The sequence below is a fragment of the Babylonia areolata genome, chromosome 26 (genome assembly GCF_041734735.1).
Source record: "Babylonia areolata isolate BAREFJ2019XMU chromosome 26, ASM4173473v1, whole genome shotgun sequence".
Classification (NCBI taxonomy): Eukaryota; Metazoa; Mollusca; class Gastropoda; order Neogastropoda; family Buccinidae; genus Babylonia; species Babylonia areolata.
The window spans coordinates 28,347,327-28,364,856 of NC_134901.1; the positions used below are offsets into that span (position 1 = coordinate 28,347,327).

The 17,530-nt window shown below is 39.6% G+C and overlaps 1 long non-coding RNA gene across 1 annotated transcript; it reads right to left on the reverse strand.

Annotated features, from left to right (window-relative positions):
* Window positions 1-6,094: 6,094 nt before the first annotated feature.
* Window positions 6,095-12,019, reverse strand: LOC143300852 (uncharacterized). The gene is made up of 4 exons (XR_013057697.1): window positions 11,866-12,019; window positions 11,173-11,248; window positions 10,552-10,605; window positions 6,095-6,942 (listed from the first exon to the last, which is right to left on the reverse strand). It is a non-coding gene; the product is annotated as an uncharacterized LOC143300852 (long non-coding RNA).
* Window positions 12,020-17,530: the final 5,511 nt, after the last annotated feature.

The following is a 17,530-nucleotide window of genomic DNA, read 5'->3' on the forward strand; positions in this document are numbered from 1 at the left end:
AAAAAAAAAAAAAAAAAAAAAAAAAAAAAAAATTTTCAATATTTAAAGCAGCACTTTGTAAGCATTTTGCAGCTCATTTATGAGTGAACCCTTCACAACTGATTTGTGATTATTTTTTCTGTATTTGTAGCTTTGATATAGAAATAAAATGGTTGTAGAAGCATATCCTATATAACTATATATTCATTCCATTGTGGTTTGGTTTGGTGAAGGTAGTTTTGCCATGTTTTACTGCTTTCAGCATTGTTTTAACTTGATTTTTGAAATTTTGCTGCGAAATTGCTTATCTATGCTTGCCAGTTTTGTTTATCACTTGAAGAAATTTCACCAATGCAATTTTTACTTACATTACCATCAACACTTACTTGATACTCAGAGCTTTGAATTTTCACTTTGTTTGTGATGTATGCTGCACCTTGTGCCAGAAAAATGAAGCCAAATTTTACATGTAATTGATGGGTGGTGTTGAAGATGAAAACTGTTACTTTCTTGGAGATTGGGGATGGTGTTATTATTTTTTTTTAATTGTGTCATTGTGTGCTCACCAATACCAGGAACAGCCTGTGCCTTACCAGGCCAAGTCTTTGAACACAAAGCAGTTGACTCAGTTAAAAGGGATATTCTTGTGTTCAGTTTGTGTTTATCCTGTGTTCCTACAGCCATCCTGTAAATATTGTTTGTGTGAAGGGACAGTGTTTTTGTGACACAGTGTAATCAGAAACTAGGTTTGAAATGAAGAGGGAACTGATGTTTGTGACACTGACAGACCACTTTGTGTGGACAGCGAATACATGTTAACTGTAGCTGGCTTGTATCATCCAAGAGTTTGCTTGCTTCTAAAATGTCTTGACCCGGAGCTTACTGAAGAATGTATTGTGCTATTTACAGGGTGAAGAAACTAGGTGCCATTAAAGATACATTATTATATTGGTCTTGCTTGGATTAATGTTCCAAGGATTGTTCCCTGTTGTGCACGAGAAGCTCTGGGAAGAAAACTGTGTCAACATTTTACTCATCCTTTGCTGCACAGGGTTTGAGGTACTAAAAGGGAATCTTTGTTTTATGATAGATATATGCCTACAAGTGCGAGTGTGATAGTTTCCGAATGATTTGGAATTAAACATCACATATGAGCTTCTGTTGATCAGAACCTGAACTCATGCTGCCTTATAGATGTTATCAGCATCTGTGCTGGTGGTTATATTTTGTTATTTCACTGAACACTCTTTATGCTTCATGGCCCTTGGGAGATGGAAGAATATATTCGTATACCAGTGATTCTGTTTCCAGATATTTGGAAGATAAATTTTATAGATGTACCTGTTAGTAATCAGAGAACTGTTTATTGTATTTCATTATTGATATAATGCGTTTGGTGTCCTTCCTGTTATGCAGGTTTTGTGCATCATTGATTGGTTAGCATGCTGTTTCATTTTGTATGTTTAAGTTTCTGAAGGTGTCATTGTGTTTGGACAAATTCATTGTGCTACTTATCTGTTGGGCTGACACAGGACCTCAGTTTATCATCTCATCCGAGTAACAGGACGCTCTGATTGATTTTCCAGTCGAACCTGAGAGAAAGGGTGAGAGCAGGATTTGCATCCAGACCCTCAATGACATGACATTGGCAGATAAACATCGTAACACTCTGCCACCTTACTGCTCAGACTTTGATTTGAAGCGGAGTCCTTATGATGATGCATCTGACATGGAAGCCATTTCCCAGTTTTGATTCCCACATGGACCACAGTTTTTACTCTCCTCAATCCCCTCCACCAGACCTTGAGAGGTGGACTAGGTGCAAGTCTTTCAGTTGAGATGAACTGATGTTCCATGTGCAGCATGCACCTAGGGCATGTAAAAGAACCCATGGCAACAAGCGGGTTGTCTCTTGAAAAATTCTGTAGAAGAATCCAGTCTTGGTAATCGATACACATGCAGACCAAGAAAACGGGTTGGGGGGTGGGGTGGGGTGGGGTGCAATGTGCTCTCTCTGTCTGGAGACAGCAGCCCGAACTTTGCACATAGAAATCTGTTGCAAGAAATATAAATACAATGCACTACAATCTAGATGTTGACATGTGCATGTTCTGATTTCAATGAGAGTGCATGCACATTGGTCTGATACCTTGGCAACTGTCAACGGGCAGCTAGAAAAAAAGTCTTGCTAATTTAACAGTGCCTTACTCACCGGCCATCTGAAAATTTGAATACATGTATCTTCATTGGCATTCTGGTAAAAAACAACAAACAATTAATTTGTTATTAAGCATGAAATCATGTGACAAATGACAGTTTCAAAGAGTTTTACTGATTGCAAGTGTTGCTAAAATGGCAGTATCTTGAGTTAAAAAAAAAAGAAAGGAAAAAAAAGATTAGGCTGGTACATTTACCAAATAGGTCTGCTCACAAATTCTCGAGAGAAGGGAAAACTGGACAGTTCTGAATAAAGCTTGACCAAATTCTTCTTGTGTTTGTAGTGTTTGCACCTGACCCAAACATTGTTCCTAGACAGGTGAAAATCTCCCATACATCATCATGTGAGTTTTCAAAAGCTGTTGGTGTTCCACATTTATTGACATGCTATTAAAGAAAAGCCCATCAAACAGCTTTCGAGCAAGAAAGAAAACAGCGTAAACTTAATCCTTTATCTTTTGACATGGAATCAAAGGGAGGGTCAAAATAAACAGGCATTTTTATGGTACTCACTTTATGGTTTGTAGTACAGGACATATAAAAAGCAACTAGAGTGGGCATTTGTAATAGAATACACACACACACACACACACACACACACATACACACCTTCACAGTCTTAGAGAGCAAGAGGAAAAGATGGAGTCATTATTGTAAGACTGACAGAAGGAATAAATGTAAAGATTCTTCCTGAATGATTAAATGTTTTCCACAATCAAGGGGCATAACAAGAGAAGGCCCAATAACCCAAGTGCTGAAATTAATTATTTTCATGATAATGTATATCCTTAGTATCAATTTGCTGTAAAACTGTATGGTGTTTTTGTTTTTGTGTTTTGTTGCTGTGACAAATCACCGAAAGTCATCCATAAGATGGCAGTAAAATGACTGCATGTGCGCAAAAACATCGTCTGTTGCAAAATTGTCATTTAATTCACGCATACGCACACACACAAAGACAGCTTCATGTCTTGATTTTCTGAACAAAAGGCCTTTGATTTTTTACAAAGTTGTGTATAATTTACTGATTTTGATTACTCGATTCTTTGAACAACTGCAAGGACTGGTTATTGATCAGGAGCCAGTTGCATTGCTCGGACAGAAGAGCCTAGTATGGTCATAATCTGCTACTAACTGTTTGTAGTATGGAACTGACTAATGGCATAGTTCGGTCAACGTAGGCATTTAGTCATGTGTAACTGTCAAAAAGTTAGAACCAGGCAATGCAACTGGCTCCAGGTTATTAGTGATCTGTTAAGGGGGCCGTGAAAAGAAAACGACTCTTCCCCCATCCCCCACCATTTTCAGAATATTCAAATAAAATTTATCAGTTACAACTTGTTGGTTACTACATTGCACTGTCATATGGAAAAAAAAAACAGGGTTGTGTGGGGAGGGAGCGTGCAAAACAATTCTGAGCAAAACTATGCATTGTACTTATTTCTTGTTGAACATTGTGGGTTTGAAGCATCAACTCCTGTGCCTGTTTCTCTCTGTGTGTCTTCCATCACATGGAAAGATTTTAAGTCACTCACATCTGTGTTTGGGGGTTGTTTGTACAGGTGCGTGGCTTTAAATTATTTTATTTTTGTCTTTTGTTTGTTTTGTATTTCCATTGCAGATGTGACTGATTGTGGATTTACTGTTGATGCCAGTGGCTTGCTGACACTGAGATGAACATCACTGGAAATGATGGATGCAGAATATGCTGTGTAATTACAGCAGTCAAAGATGAGGAACACTGGAAATGATGGTAGCAAAATAATTATGTTTTGTAATTACAGCATTGAAAGATGACGACTCTGGAAATGGTTGCAGAATGATTATGTTGCGTAACTGTTACAGCAGTGGAAGATAATGAACTCTGGAAATGATGGATAGAGAACAGGCTGTGTGATTACAGCAGTGATATGGGGCCAGCTGCAAAGAAAGTTAATGTATTAGGAAATTTCTGAGATTATTGTTTTTTTTATTTTTATTTTTTTTATATTATTTTGTTGCCAGGGTAATCAGGGGATTTTTGCCCTTAAAAATCATGCATGCATTTTTAATGAACAGTTTTGTTTCAAATAAAATTACAATGGAGGTAAGATGCTCAATGGTGTTTGTTTTGTGTATTCCAGCTTCTTTCGCTGATCTTTTGGAGACGCTGAGAACCACTGAACTTTGCACTATGTTTATTAAATACACAGTTACACCCCCTTTTTTTACCTTTCACATGAAACATTTAGAATATACAAGCCAATACTGATATTCGCAAATCACCAGGGTTTGTACAGATCTGGTAAGGTTTAGAAATTCCAAGGGGCCATTCCCCAATGATGTCTTAACCTTCGCTGGCTGTCACTTTTGACTACACACGGAAGCTCATGTGGGTCGTCCATGACCCATACCGCTGTCGCTTTTGACTACACACAGAAGCTCATGTGGGTCGTCCACGACCCATACCTTTAAAGAGACAAAAACCTGTATATTCCTCCAAAGCTTGTGTGGGTCGTGCACGACCCATACTTTGTAAAGAGACAAAAACCTGTATATTCCTCCAATGCTTATAACAAAATATAGAAAAGGAAAACATATCGTAACAACTGATCACACACACATGCACTCGCACACACACACACAGACTCACACAAACACATACACTCAGAAGAAACACATGCTCATGCATTCACACACACACTCACACAACTGATCACACACACAAACGCATTACACCACATGCACATACATACAAACCATACTTATGCACACCGAGATAGATGGAGAGACAGAGAGAGCCTGAGACAGAGAGAGAGAGACTGAGACAGACAGACAGCAAGACAGAGAGAGATGGACTCAACATCCTATACACGCACAAAAATATTCAGTCACATGGGTACATGCTGTTAGAGAAAGGGATGGAAGGGGGTTATAGCTAAGACAGGCGAAAGAAGGCTGGGGGTGAGGGGGGTGGGGGTGGGAGAGTAGTTGGGTAGTGAGGCTATTGAAAGTAACACTTCTTTATTTTCCTTCACTAATTGCAAATGAAACCTTCTGAAATCACTATTAAAAAGGTATGGGTTGTGCATGACCCACACGAGCTTTCAAGGGGTGACCACGTTTTTTCCTCTTTAAAAAGCATGGGTCATACACGACCCACACAAGTGTCCGTGTGTAGTTAAAACGCCACCTTTAATTACTAATGAACTAATTAGTAAATTTTTTTCATTTTTTGGTAAAAGTTGGCCTTTTAGGTGTAGGAAGCATTTCTGAAATTTCGTAGAAAAATATTAAGAATTGGCTGAGATATTTGCGTTTTTGTACCCTTCTGGGTCGTGTACGACCCATGATAGCCAGCGAAGGTTAAGGCATCACAGAAAAAGACCAAGGTCTTTGACAAACTCTTTGAAATTCAGGTTGGCTGGCCATCGGAGTGAATTGTGAAATGGAGAAAGAGGAGGACAGGTAAAAACTGAGGATGAAAGCTGATGTTGATCACTGTTTAAACTAAACATGTTATTCCGTTTTCTCTCTGTCACAACCTCGCCTTCGGGACAATTTTATTCATTATCATTCACTCTGTTCCTGTTGGTAAACTCAGTAGAAGGCAGAGAACACTCACCCTGAAAGAATGCTTTTAGTTTCATGCTCCGAAATTCAGTGAATATTGCAAATATGCATCAGTTGTTATCTGCTTCATACCAGCATCTTAAAAAAAAAAAAGAGAAAAAAAGACAGACACAAGCTATTTAACCTGAGCACATATCACTGAAAGATAAAAGTTTAAAATCACATCTTTGCTTATTTACTGTTACTTGTGCACTGCATAACACACAAACAGATGAGTATGCTGGTAAACAGAAACACCCTTTCAATGTTGTCTTCATTTGTCCAATCCAACACACAATAAAAAAAATTCTGTCAAATATTTCAAAATTTATTTGGGTATCATGGGTCAGTGTGAAGGAAAATGTATAAACATGCTTATCAATACTTTTTGGAAAACTGCTAGCATACAAAGTCCTTGACATGCTGGTCAAAATTGCACAAAAAATACAGGGCTGATTCTCCATTTCTACATTGAGTACAAAAAGATGACATTCACACCACAATCATATTAAAGTTTATGAAAAATCTTTACTGAATAAATGTTCAAACATTTTTTATCGGTTTTTTGATAACTTCCAATTGTTTTCAAAATATTTCATAAGATTCCAATCTTAACGGTTTAAATGTTTTTGGTCTGTTTTTTGAAAACTTCCAATTTTTTTCAAAACATTTCATAAAATTCCTATCATATGCTGTTACCTGATAGGGAAACACTACTGTTGTTTTTCAACAAAGTTATTTAAAACAAACAAAACAGCAGAAACATGCATAACTCTGCACACGCACACACATACAGACCTCCTCCTCCCTACTTCCACACTTTCCACAGCTGAATTTCTCTCTCCCCTTCCTACACCCTTCCCCACAAACAATCATTTATGTATACTCATAACAATACCCTTTATCAAATTTAACTATCAATCCTGGTTTCATGTCGGATCAAAAGCAATCTCATTATCCATTTGACAGTGATAATTAGTCCTCGAACCCTCATCACAGCTGTTCACACGAGTCATCAAGTGAAAGAGCGTCAGTGGTGGCCAGTCCTCGATCAGCTCAGTCAGAGCTGGAGGACCCGGGTTTGTCCTTTTTGTACTTGTTTATGAACTCCTCCACATTCTTCCACATTTCCTGGGGATCGTCTACCCTTGGAACCTGCCACAGGGGAGCAGAGAAACCACACTGTATCAGCAATACCAGAGATAACTAAAGGGTTGGACGGACTATCCACAATGGTCATGCCAAAAAAACATGCCGTTTGATATTTAAACAACAACAACAACAACAACACATACACACAAAACAATAACAGAAAAACAATCAAACAGAAACTTAAGGCATAGTGATAACTATTACTATTAAAGTTGGACCATGTGACAAAAAGTAAAAATCACACATATACATATCCCAAGAACCTTCTCAATGACAGACCAGATGATTTTCTCTGACAGAGCCACATCAACCATGGCACACAGAATCACACAGCATTTTTCCAGTCCAAATATGCTTTATCAACCCACACAGAGCACTGGCATAAATATACAGGACTGTTCTGAACACAGACTGTTCACCCTAAAACTAACATTGTACTGATGATCATTATGGATACTTATATAGCACCCACTACATGTTCATCAAGCAGGTTCCTGTGACATTCTATAATTTTCTAGAGTTTCAGTTTCAGTTTCACTTTCTCAAGGAGGCGTCACTGCGTTCGGACAAATCCATACACGCTACACCACATCTGTTGAGCAGATGCCTGACCAGCAGCATAACCCAACGCGCTTAGTCAGGCCTTGAGTGCATGCTTACATATTTGTGTACCTATGAAAGTGGATTTCATTTTACGTAATTTCGCCAGAGGACAACACTCTCGTTGCCATGGGTTCTTTTTCAGTGCGCCAAGTGCGTGCTGCACACGGGACCTCGGTTTGTCGTCTCATCCGAAAGACTAGACGCTCAGTTTGATTTTCCAGTCAAACTTAGGAGAAAGGGCGAGAGCGGGATTCGAACCCACACCCTCACGGACTCTCTGTATTGGCAGCTGAGCGTCTTAACCATTCTGCCACCTTCCTCCTAAATTTCCTCCTAATTTTCTAGAACAAACACACACACACAAGAAAGAGTGAAAACCCTGTGTGGAGGTTAACTGACACAAGTCTGATATGGAGAAGAGTTGCTTCCCTTCCCCACTACGCAGCCTAGAAGCCAACAATCATGACAAAAAAGTATGCCTGCTTTTATATGTGTGAAACAATGAGGATTTGAAGAGAATGTGAAGCATTAGAGTGACCCACTGATAGTAATCTTGGACCTCCTAGTGTTATGGTAAATTAGAGTCCCCAGCAGCCCCAAGATTTACAGAATACAGAATACTTTATTGTCTCCAAAGAGAAATTAATTTTTAATTTTTTTCTGAATCCCTTGTGAGCAAAAACACACAAATATAAACACAAAGGAGCACTTTTGACCTGCCCTCACAAAGATGCACAAGTACACACACGCACACACACATGATGCACACGCATACACTATGACTTACATGAACATGAACATCCCACACATGTGACGCGTTCACTGAACCAAAGACACCACAGAATTAAGTTCAGATCCATTCAGCTATCCAGGATCATAACCAGGTTAAAAACTAACCTAGGCATAGCACTGCACAGATCACCAGCAGTTGTCAACAGTTATAGTATTTTCACAAAATGCCTTCTATCATTTTCTAGCCAGGGTAGGTGGCAGAATGGTTAAGACGCTTATTTGCCAATACAGTGTCCGTGAGGGTCTGGGTTTGATCCCTGCTCTTGTCCTTTCTCCCAGGTTCCACTGGAAACATCAAACTAATGGGAAGAGATGATAAATCAAGGTCCCATGTGCAGCATGGATGTTGCCCACTGAAAAGAACCCATGGCAACAAAAGGAAATTTTCTATCTAAAATTAGGTTTAAGTAACATACTTACCGTGACCCACTAGTACAGCAGACCCCTGCCAGAGTCTGCACTAGTGGGTCACGGTTATGTATGTGTAATTAAAAGTGTTGTCCTCTGGCAAAATTCAGTAGAATAAATCTACTCTCATAGGTGCGAAAATAAATCTGCATACACTTAAGGTCTGAATAGTGCACCGGGTTATGCTGCTGTCCGGCTTCTGCCTAGCTTGAGACTGAAAGTGAAACTGAAATTCTTAAGGCATGATGACTGTCAATTTTTATGTAGCAGGTAACTGGCCTATCATAAACCTAATGTTTTTTTCTTCATAATTACCCAGTAGTTAGACCTTCAAATCACCAAAGCCATATTTAATTATTCATCAGATAAATATACCTGTGTTACATACATTATATATATTTATGTTTATATAATGCATATTCAAATAGAAATACTATCTATCTATCTATCTACACACACACACACATATCTATCTATCTATCTATCTATATCTATATAGTTTTTGTATTTAAATATGCATTACTGAGTAAACATGAGTGGAGTGATGGCCTAGAGGTATTGTGTCCGTCCAGGAAGCGAGAGAATCAGAGCGTGCTGGTTTGAATCACGGCTCAGCCGCCGATATTTTCTCCCCCTCCACTAGACGTTGAGTGGTGCTCTGGACGCTAGTCATTCAGATGAGACGATAAACTGAGGTCCTGTGTGCAGCATGCACTTAGTGCAAATAAATGAACCCATGGCAACAAAAGGGTAGTTCCTGGCAAAATTCTGTAGAAAAATCCACTTCGATAGGAAAAGCAAATAAAACTGCACGCAGGAAAAAATACAAAAAAAATGGGCGGCACTGTAGTGCAGCAATGCACTCTCCCAGGGGAGAGCAGCCTGAATTTCACACAGAGAAATCTGTTGCGATAAAAATAAATACAAATTATACAAATAAATACAAATAAATAAATAACATAAAAAAAAACTTGAATGTTTACAATTTCAAGAGAACTACATATTTTTTCCTATGTTTCTGAATAATACTAAAGTCAGTTTACAGCTTAACTCTTTCTACTCCAGGCAGGAGTTCACTTGTACCAATATTACTTCCACTGTGGACCTGGTACAAATATTCTTGTACCAGTAAACTAATGCAGTTTTGTTTATCATTGCTTGGTACAGTTAGCATTCTAAACTGAACCATTTACAAATTCCAGAAACATGAAAATGAAGCTTTGTGACGGACTGATTAAATAAACAAATCTCCATCGATTTTCACTGTTTTAGTGAACGATCCTACTTTTTACCGCAGTGGTCTCATGTAGTGCTGAGCCGGGGGAGTTGTAGAAGGCATGTAGCTGTGGGGTAGAATGATTAATGTAGAGGTAAGGATAGTCACTGTGTCCACCACACAGATCAGCGCACAAACTTAACACTTAAACCACATAAAAACCTATGTGTCAATCTAGGAATAAACAACATGTTTAAAGTTACATACAAAATATAGCAATTTATTTCAAACAACGAGTGATTGAATCAAAACACAAAAAATGACTATACAGTGCAAAAGAAAGATGAGCCTCTGTGTGTGTGTGTGTGTGTGTGTGTGTGTGTGTGTGTGTGTGTGTGTCTGTGTATGCATGCGTGCGTGCATGTGTGCGCATGCATGTGTGAGTGTGTGTGAGAGACTCTGTGTGTGTCTGTGAGTGTGTGTGTTTGCGAGACTGTGTATGTGTGTGAGTGAGCTATTTCTCATCACTTAGTCATTATTTTAACGAGGCCAATTTTGCCTGCATACACAAGTTTATAAATTCTGAAAAATACCTTATAATGCTGGTCAATAAAGATTCCTGCATAGATACCCACAAGAAAGGACAGCTGCACAGAAAAAATGAGACGCATTATGCCAGCACTAATTAAATACATGACAAATGTCTTCAACATTCATTTTTTAAAACAGTGTGCACTCAAACTTGTCATACAAGTAAATGTTACTTATACTCTGTATGATACATACTAGGTATACCATAATTATTTAATTGCAATCTTTCTTGGAACCAAGCAGCCCCATCTCTAAAATAATAATGTTAGTTTTCATGAATGTCATTGATTTATCCTCTTTCACACTGTGCTCATTAATAGATTAATAGTAGATACAAAATGGTTGTAAAATTCTTGACATACACAATCATAATATAAATCCTGAAAGGAATTCCTATCCAATTTTACAAACCTGATTTAGGAATGCTCCTCAACTCCTTTTACAAAGTTTGATGCTTTTGTTCTCTTAGTCTTATTATCTTACTTGGCCTAACCAGTTATGTGCTATTAAATCACACACAAGTGCACATAAGTGCACACACACACACACACACACACACACACACACACACACACAGGGTACACACACACACACACACACACACACACTCCTCAAGTACTCACCAGTTTTCCGAACATTGTCTAACAGGTTGAGGCTTTTGTTTTTACTTGATGGCAAAGGTCACTCACATATGCCACACTGAAAGGACAATGCAGACAACATAATTTATGATTATGACATGCACACGTTATACATGTATGGTACTACCTAACCATGCATGTAAACAATCTTTCTGTGCAAGGCAACCAGCAACACAATTTTAAAATACCTTCTGTGCCAGTTTTTACCGTGTCACATCAATATTTTTGTTATTACTAGACACGCAAAAAGACTTCCGTATACCTCCACCCCTCTCTTTCAGTTCCCCCCCACCCCACCCCCTACCCCCTCCTCCCGTGCCACTGTCCGTCAAACATGAAAATATCCGCATTTGTAACGTTTTCACGGACATTTCAGTAGGTTCTACGTATTTATTGTAAGCATAATCTTTGAGAAAAGAACACCTCATGGATAAACGTATTCATGCAATTGAAACTACAATTAAATTCTGAATAAGAAAAAAAAGGAAAAAAAGAGAGAAGGAAATAAGCCCTAAAGTTAAACTGATACGAGTGAGCCATCACGCACGTCCATGCAACGACCGTATCTCACGGACGATGACATTGAAACACAAATGTCATCCAAAGCTGGAGTCGTACAGAAAAAGAGAAAAACGACGATAAACATGGCTGTGCTAAAAAATCAATGCTATTTACCTTGTCTTGCATGCAACGTCGAAGTCTTGCACCGAACTACGAAAACAAAGCAGCAAAGCGTAGTTCGGTGATAACTGCGGATTTTACCTTTCCTCGTCAAAGGGAGCACACTCTTGAATCAATTTTACTTTTGGACGTGTTCACGCCAGTGAATGAGTAATGTACCCTCGCTGCGATTGACCGGACTGATTATTTCATTTCATTTTATTTTGTTCCCCATTTGTATTACCCCCCCCCTCCCCTTTGTTTCTTCTGTTTAAAATGTCTTCGCTCTTCCTCTGTGGCCGTCATTCTGTTATTGTCATGGTCCCTTGTTTCTCTGTGACTCAAAAGAGTTAATGGGAATAAACAAACTCTAAACTCTGTGTTGGCGTTTTGGCCATTAACGCAAACAGTCAAGAAGGATGCACCATCTGATCCCACTATGCCAGATTTGCCCTAATAGCACACTCTGAATGTACGTGTCTCATCCAACAAGAACCTACAGAAAGGTTGTTGTTTTTTTGTTTTGTTTTTGGCATCTATTAGCGGATGCGGCCCACTGAAAAGCCTACCTATAAATCATAGTAGCAGTTTACTTGTGTCGCACTCTGCCACCGTTTTGTCAGTTACGATAATTCGACTCTTCCTTTCCACTGCCGCTGATAAGACACTCGTTTATTCTTTCAAACTATCTAGATTATATTACAGCAACTCTCTCGAAGATTGTCACCGACGAACCATGATCATGATAGCAAACTCAATAAACTGACTTCAATGCATTTAGAACCACTGTTGCTGCCCTACTCGCGCTCACGGTAGCTGAGTGGATCTTGCCATCACTGCTTCCTGTGAAGACGAAAATTCAATACAAAACTGCTTGTCCGTCTGCTTCAGTTCAGTGTCTCTGTCACAACAATGTGCTACCGTCATGTATCTTTCAAAAAGTCTTCTCCATCTATTACAGTATCCTTCCAGATTAGTGCACTACATGATGTTTTTCAACCTTTTTGATAAGGAGTCTAGAAGGCGCCATGACAGAATCCGGCGGTAACTGAAGGTGTTGGACTTCTGCTGATCCAGAGGTCGGGGTTCGACCCCCCGTTTCAGCCTGAGTGTTGTGCCGTCCTTGGGAAAGGCACTTTACTCCGGGGCCGATTTTCCTCACATGACTCCACCCAGGTGTGAACTGAACGGGTGCCTGAGTTGGCTGGGTTAAAAATAATTTGATATTAACCGACGGAAAACCAGACTTGGGTACCAGGAAACACAATAAGTGACGACCTGAAGAACAGGTTCACATCCTCGAGACCCGGAGCAATCGCACGACGAAGGATGAAAAAGCAAACAGAAAAAAACAAGCGAATTTAATAATAATAATAATAATAATAATAATAAATAAAACAACAACAACAGCAACAAAACAAGACTGAGACAAAAAGGGGAAGGTCACAACGGCGGAAGGAGAGGATAGGGCCCCGCCTTTACTGTGCCGATGGAGCCTGAAACAGTGGATATGAGTTCGCTGTCTCGATGGCCGAAAAAGGCCGGCTGTGGGACCTTCAAGTTAAACTGTAACCTGATAACTAAAGATTAAAGACGCACCAATTTCAGCTTCACCCTCTCATGATGTTTACGAATGAGTATTGATGTTTCTGTGTAAGGTGATATGTGTTGTGAGGATCGGGGTGGTAGGGGGGTGGGTGTGGGGGTGTGGCTGTCTCTAAATTTTGTACTTCAGTGTATTATGACTGGCTTTAAAAGTTGGGAGAGGATTCTAAATACTGTGATTTTTAACCTAAAAAAGATATATTATGTACTGTGATAATGGGTGTAATTTCAAGTCAGTATTGTGGCTGAAATGGTCTTTAAGTAATGTGATATTGGAGTTTATATCAGTGTTGCTTCATGCATTATTTACTACGGGTATTGTGATGTAGGCCTATGTATCACACGGAGTGTACAAACACGATGAATTAGTGTTTGGGTGTGTGGTTGGCTTTCCGTGCAAAATTATGCATGTCGGCTATACTGAATTGTTCATGTCAGTTTTTAAATGTATGTTTCAAACGTCGGTGTTTACACTCGACAACGCAAGTGAACTTTTTTTTTTTTTTTTTACACGGACAGGTACTTTACAAATTGATTTGTTATGATCAATTGATTTATTATGTGTGTAATATATATATATCAACTGTATTTCAGTGATAAGCCATTAAATCATTTGTGTGTGTGTGTGTGTGTGTGTGTGTGTGTGTGTGTGTGTGTGTGTGTGTGTGTGTGTGTGTGTGTGTGTGTGTGTGTGTGTGTGTGTGTGTGTGTGTGTGTGTGTGTGTGTGTGTTTAATGTTTGATAATTAATGTAAAGCGCTTTGAGCTCCCTTTAAGGAAGGAAAGCGCTCTACAAGTATCCATTATTATTAATATCAGGACTTTAGATACTTACTGCATAATTATTCACATAAAATCAAATAGATGTTAAAAACATTTTTTTAAGAAAGCAAACTTGAATATGCCTCCTGGAAATTTCCCCTTTCCTTAATCCCCCCCTCCCCCCCCCGCCCCGCCCCACCCAGTCAGTAGTATCTTATTGAGCTATATATATATATATATATATATATATATAGAGAGAGAGAGAGAGAGAGAGAGAGAGAGAGAGAGAGAGAGAGTCAATAATGCTTATATCAAAATGAAATACATTTCATAAAACATGCATTTCATAAACACACATACACACGAGTGGGTTTTACGTGTATTACCGCATTTACCCCCACCCTGCAGGCAGTCATACTCCGTTTTCGGGGGGCCAAGCCAGTCCATATAAGTCATCCTCCTCCTACTGGTCCCCACTGCACCCATGATGGGTTAGTGAGGTACAGGCCAGCACGAAGTAAATAGACCGCTGGAGAGTTATGATGATAATAACAACAACAATAACAACAACGATAATAATAATAATACTAAATGCAGGCTTCTTTAGCGCAGTATCCCCATCTCAAATGGGGCTCACCGTGCTTTGCAATAAGATATACAAATTTAAGACAACGTGACATAAAAAAAAATTGTATAGAATATAAAATAGAATAAAAATGAAATAAAATCAAAATAAAATGAGACAAGTAAGATAGACATAGTCTAAAAATATATATTTCAGACTATCCCACATCACGCTGGTTAACATCTACTCGTACTTACTTCAAACTAAGTGACAGAGAGAGAGAGAGAGAGAGAGAGAGAGAGAGAGAGAGAGAGAGAGAGAGAGAGAGAGAGTGTGTGTGTGTGTGTGTGTGTGTGTGTGTGTGTGTGTGTGTGTGTGTGTGTCACTTAGTTTGAAGTAAGTAGATGTTAGCCAGCGTGATGTGGGATAGTCTGAAATATGTATTTTTAAAAATGTGATGTGAGACTATGTCTATTTACTTATCTCATTTTATTTTAATTTTATTTAATTTTTATTCTATTTTATATTCTATACATTTTTTTTATGTCACTTTCTCTTAAATTTGTATATCTTATTGTAAAGCACGGTGAGCCCCATTTGAGATGGGGATACTGCGCTATAGAAGCCAGCATTTATTATTATTATTATTATTATTATTATCATTATCATTATTATTGTTATTGTTTTTGTTGTTGTTATTTTCATAGCTCTCCAGCGGTCTATTTACATTGTGCTGGCCTGTACCTCACTCACCAATCATGGGTGCAGTGTGGGCCAATGGGAGGACTTATATGGACTGGCTTGTCCCCCCGAAAACGGAGTATGACTGCCTGCAGGGTGGGAATCAAGGGAAGGGGAAATTTCCAGGAGGCATATTCAACTTTGCTTTCTTAAAAAAATGTTTTTAACATCTATTTGATTTTATGTGAATAATTATGCAGTAAGCATCTAAAGTCCTGATAATAATGGATACGTGTAGAGCGCTTTCTTTCCTTAAAGGGAGCTGAAAGCGCTTTACATTAATTATCAAACAGTAAACACACACACACACACACACACACACACACACACACACACACACAGAGTCTTCATGTTTTATAACTGAATGTCATTGGAAATGGATGGAAGGTCTATGCGTAGGCATTTTCAAAAAGATGTTCTTACAGACCATTTTTAAAAGATCAAAATGACTTTAACTCTACTATGATTACTGGTTTGCTCGATTCCATGTCTTTCATGTATGCACGTTGAACGGTTGTGATGATTCCCGTGTATTGTGTACGTGCTTTCCACCACAACTGAATTTCTCCGTTACTGTGATAATAAAGTATGTCTGTAGTCTGTATTCCGCCTTCAGAGGCTGAAACTGCTTCTATTTCTCCATGTGAAGTGACCATTATCTACCCAGGTTCCGTGTGCAGCACGCTCTTGGCGCACTGAAAACGAACCCATGGCAACAAAAGCGTTGTCCTCTGGCACAAACTATTATGTAGAAGAAACAATCCACTCTTGACAGGTACACAAACTTGATACATAATTACACATGCACTCAAGGCCTGAATGAGCGCGTCGGGTTATGCTGCTGGTCAAGCATCTGCTTGACAGACGTGGTGTAGCGAATATGGATTTGTCCGAACGCAGTGACGCCTCATAAGAAACTGAAACTGAAACTGAAGGCCAGACAGTCCAAGGGTAGGGGGTGGGGGGCGGGGGGGGGGGGGGTTGAAGTGGGAAGCGAGGAGCAGTGGGGGTGGGGCAGTGGGCGTGCCAAGTGACAGGTGGCTCAGTTGGAATAGAGAGGGTGACTGGCAGTGAATATGCAAATATACCACTGGCTGTTTCCAATCGATCGTTTGATTGGCGTTTCTTTTCCGACGCTTCCACCAATCACATGGCAGGCGCGACACACACTGAGGCATGACAGACCACACCCCTTCATGTTGAAAGTTCGCTTGTAGTTTGCTGTAGTTTGCAGAGGCTCTCATTCAATAGCATGTCAGCTGCACAAAAAAATAATGGGATTCCTAGATTGATTTTGTGGAAAACAGTAATCTTTTTTATGTGAACAGTATAGATTTCACTTAAAAACATGTTCAATCACCGTCTTATTTTATATAATGATTTTCTTCACCCCCTGCTGCAAAGAAAACAGCACAAGAGCTTGAAACTGTATGCTGTGCTTATTCAGTCTTCTTCTTCCATCGTAGTGACCGCAGTCATCATGTTGACTATTCTGCCACTTTGAGGGGAGGTCGGATGCGCACTGAAACAAACAAAAAAAATACCACACACACACACCCGCCCCCCCCCCCCCTCACTCCCCCCCCCCCGCCCCCACAAAAAAAACAAAAAACAAAAAAAAACTGGGCTACTGGGGGAGACCGGAGGCCCGTGACACAAACCTGTCAATGGTCCTGGCATCCACAAACTTCCTCTCCCGTTCCAGTCTCTGATGGACCGTGGTAGGAAGAACGCCTGCTGGTAGGTACTGGGTCCAGCACTGACAGCAGAGCGAGGTGCTGGTTGTGGCCTCTTCTCTGGCGAGCGGGCAGTGGCTGGATCAATCTCTCATCAATCATGTGTCCAAATTTCATGAGATTGTGTTTTGTCGCTATGCTATGATTTTTTCTCTCTCAAAGATTGAAACCTATTCAAACGTCTGGAACACAGAGGAACGCATACTTTCAAAGCACGCGGTAATGAGTGAGTGAGTGAGTGAGTGAGTGACTTACATGGTCATACTGCCCGG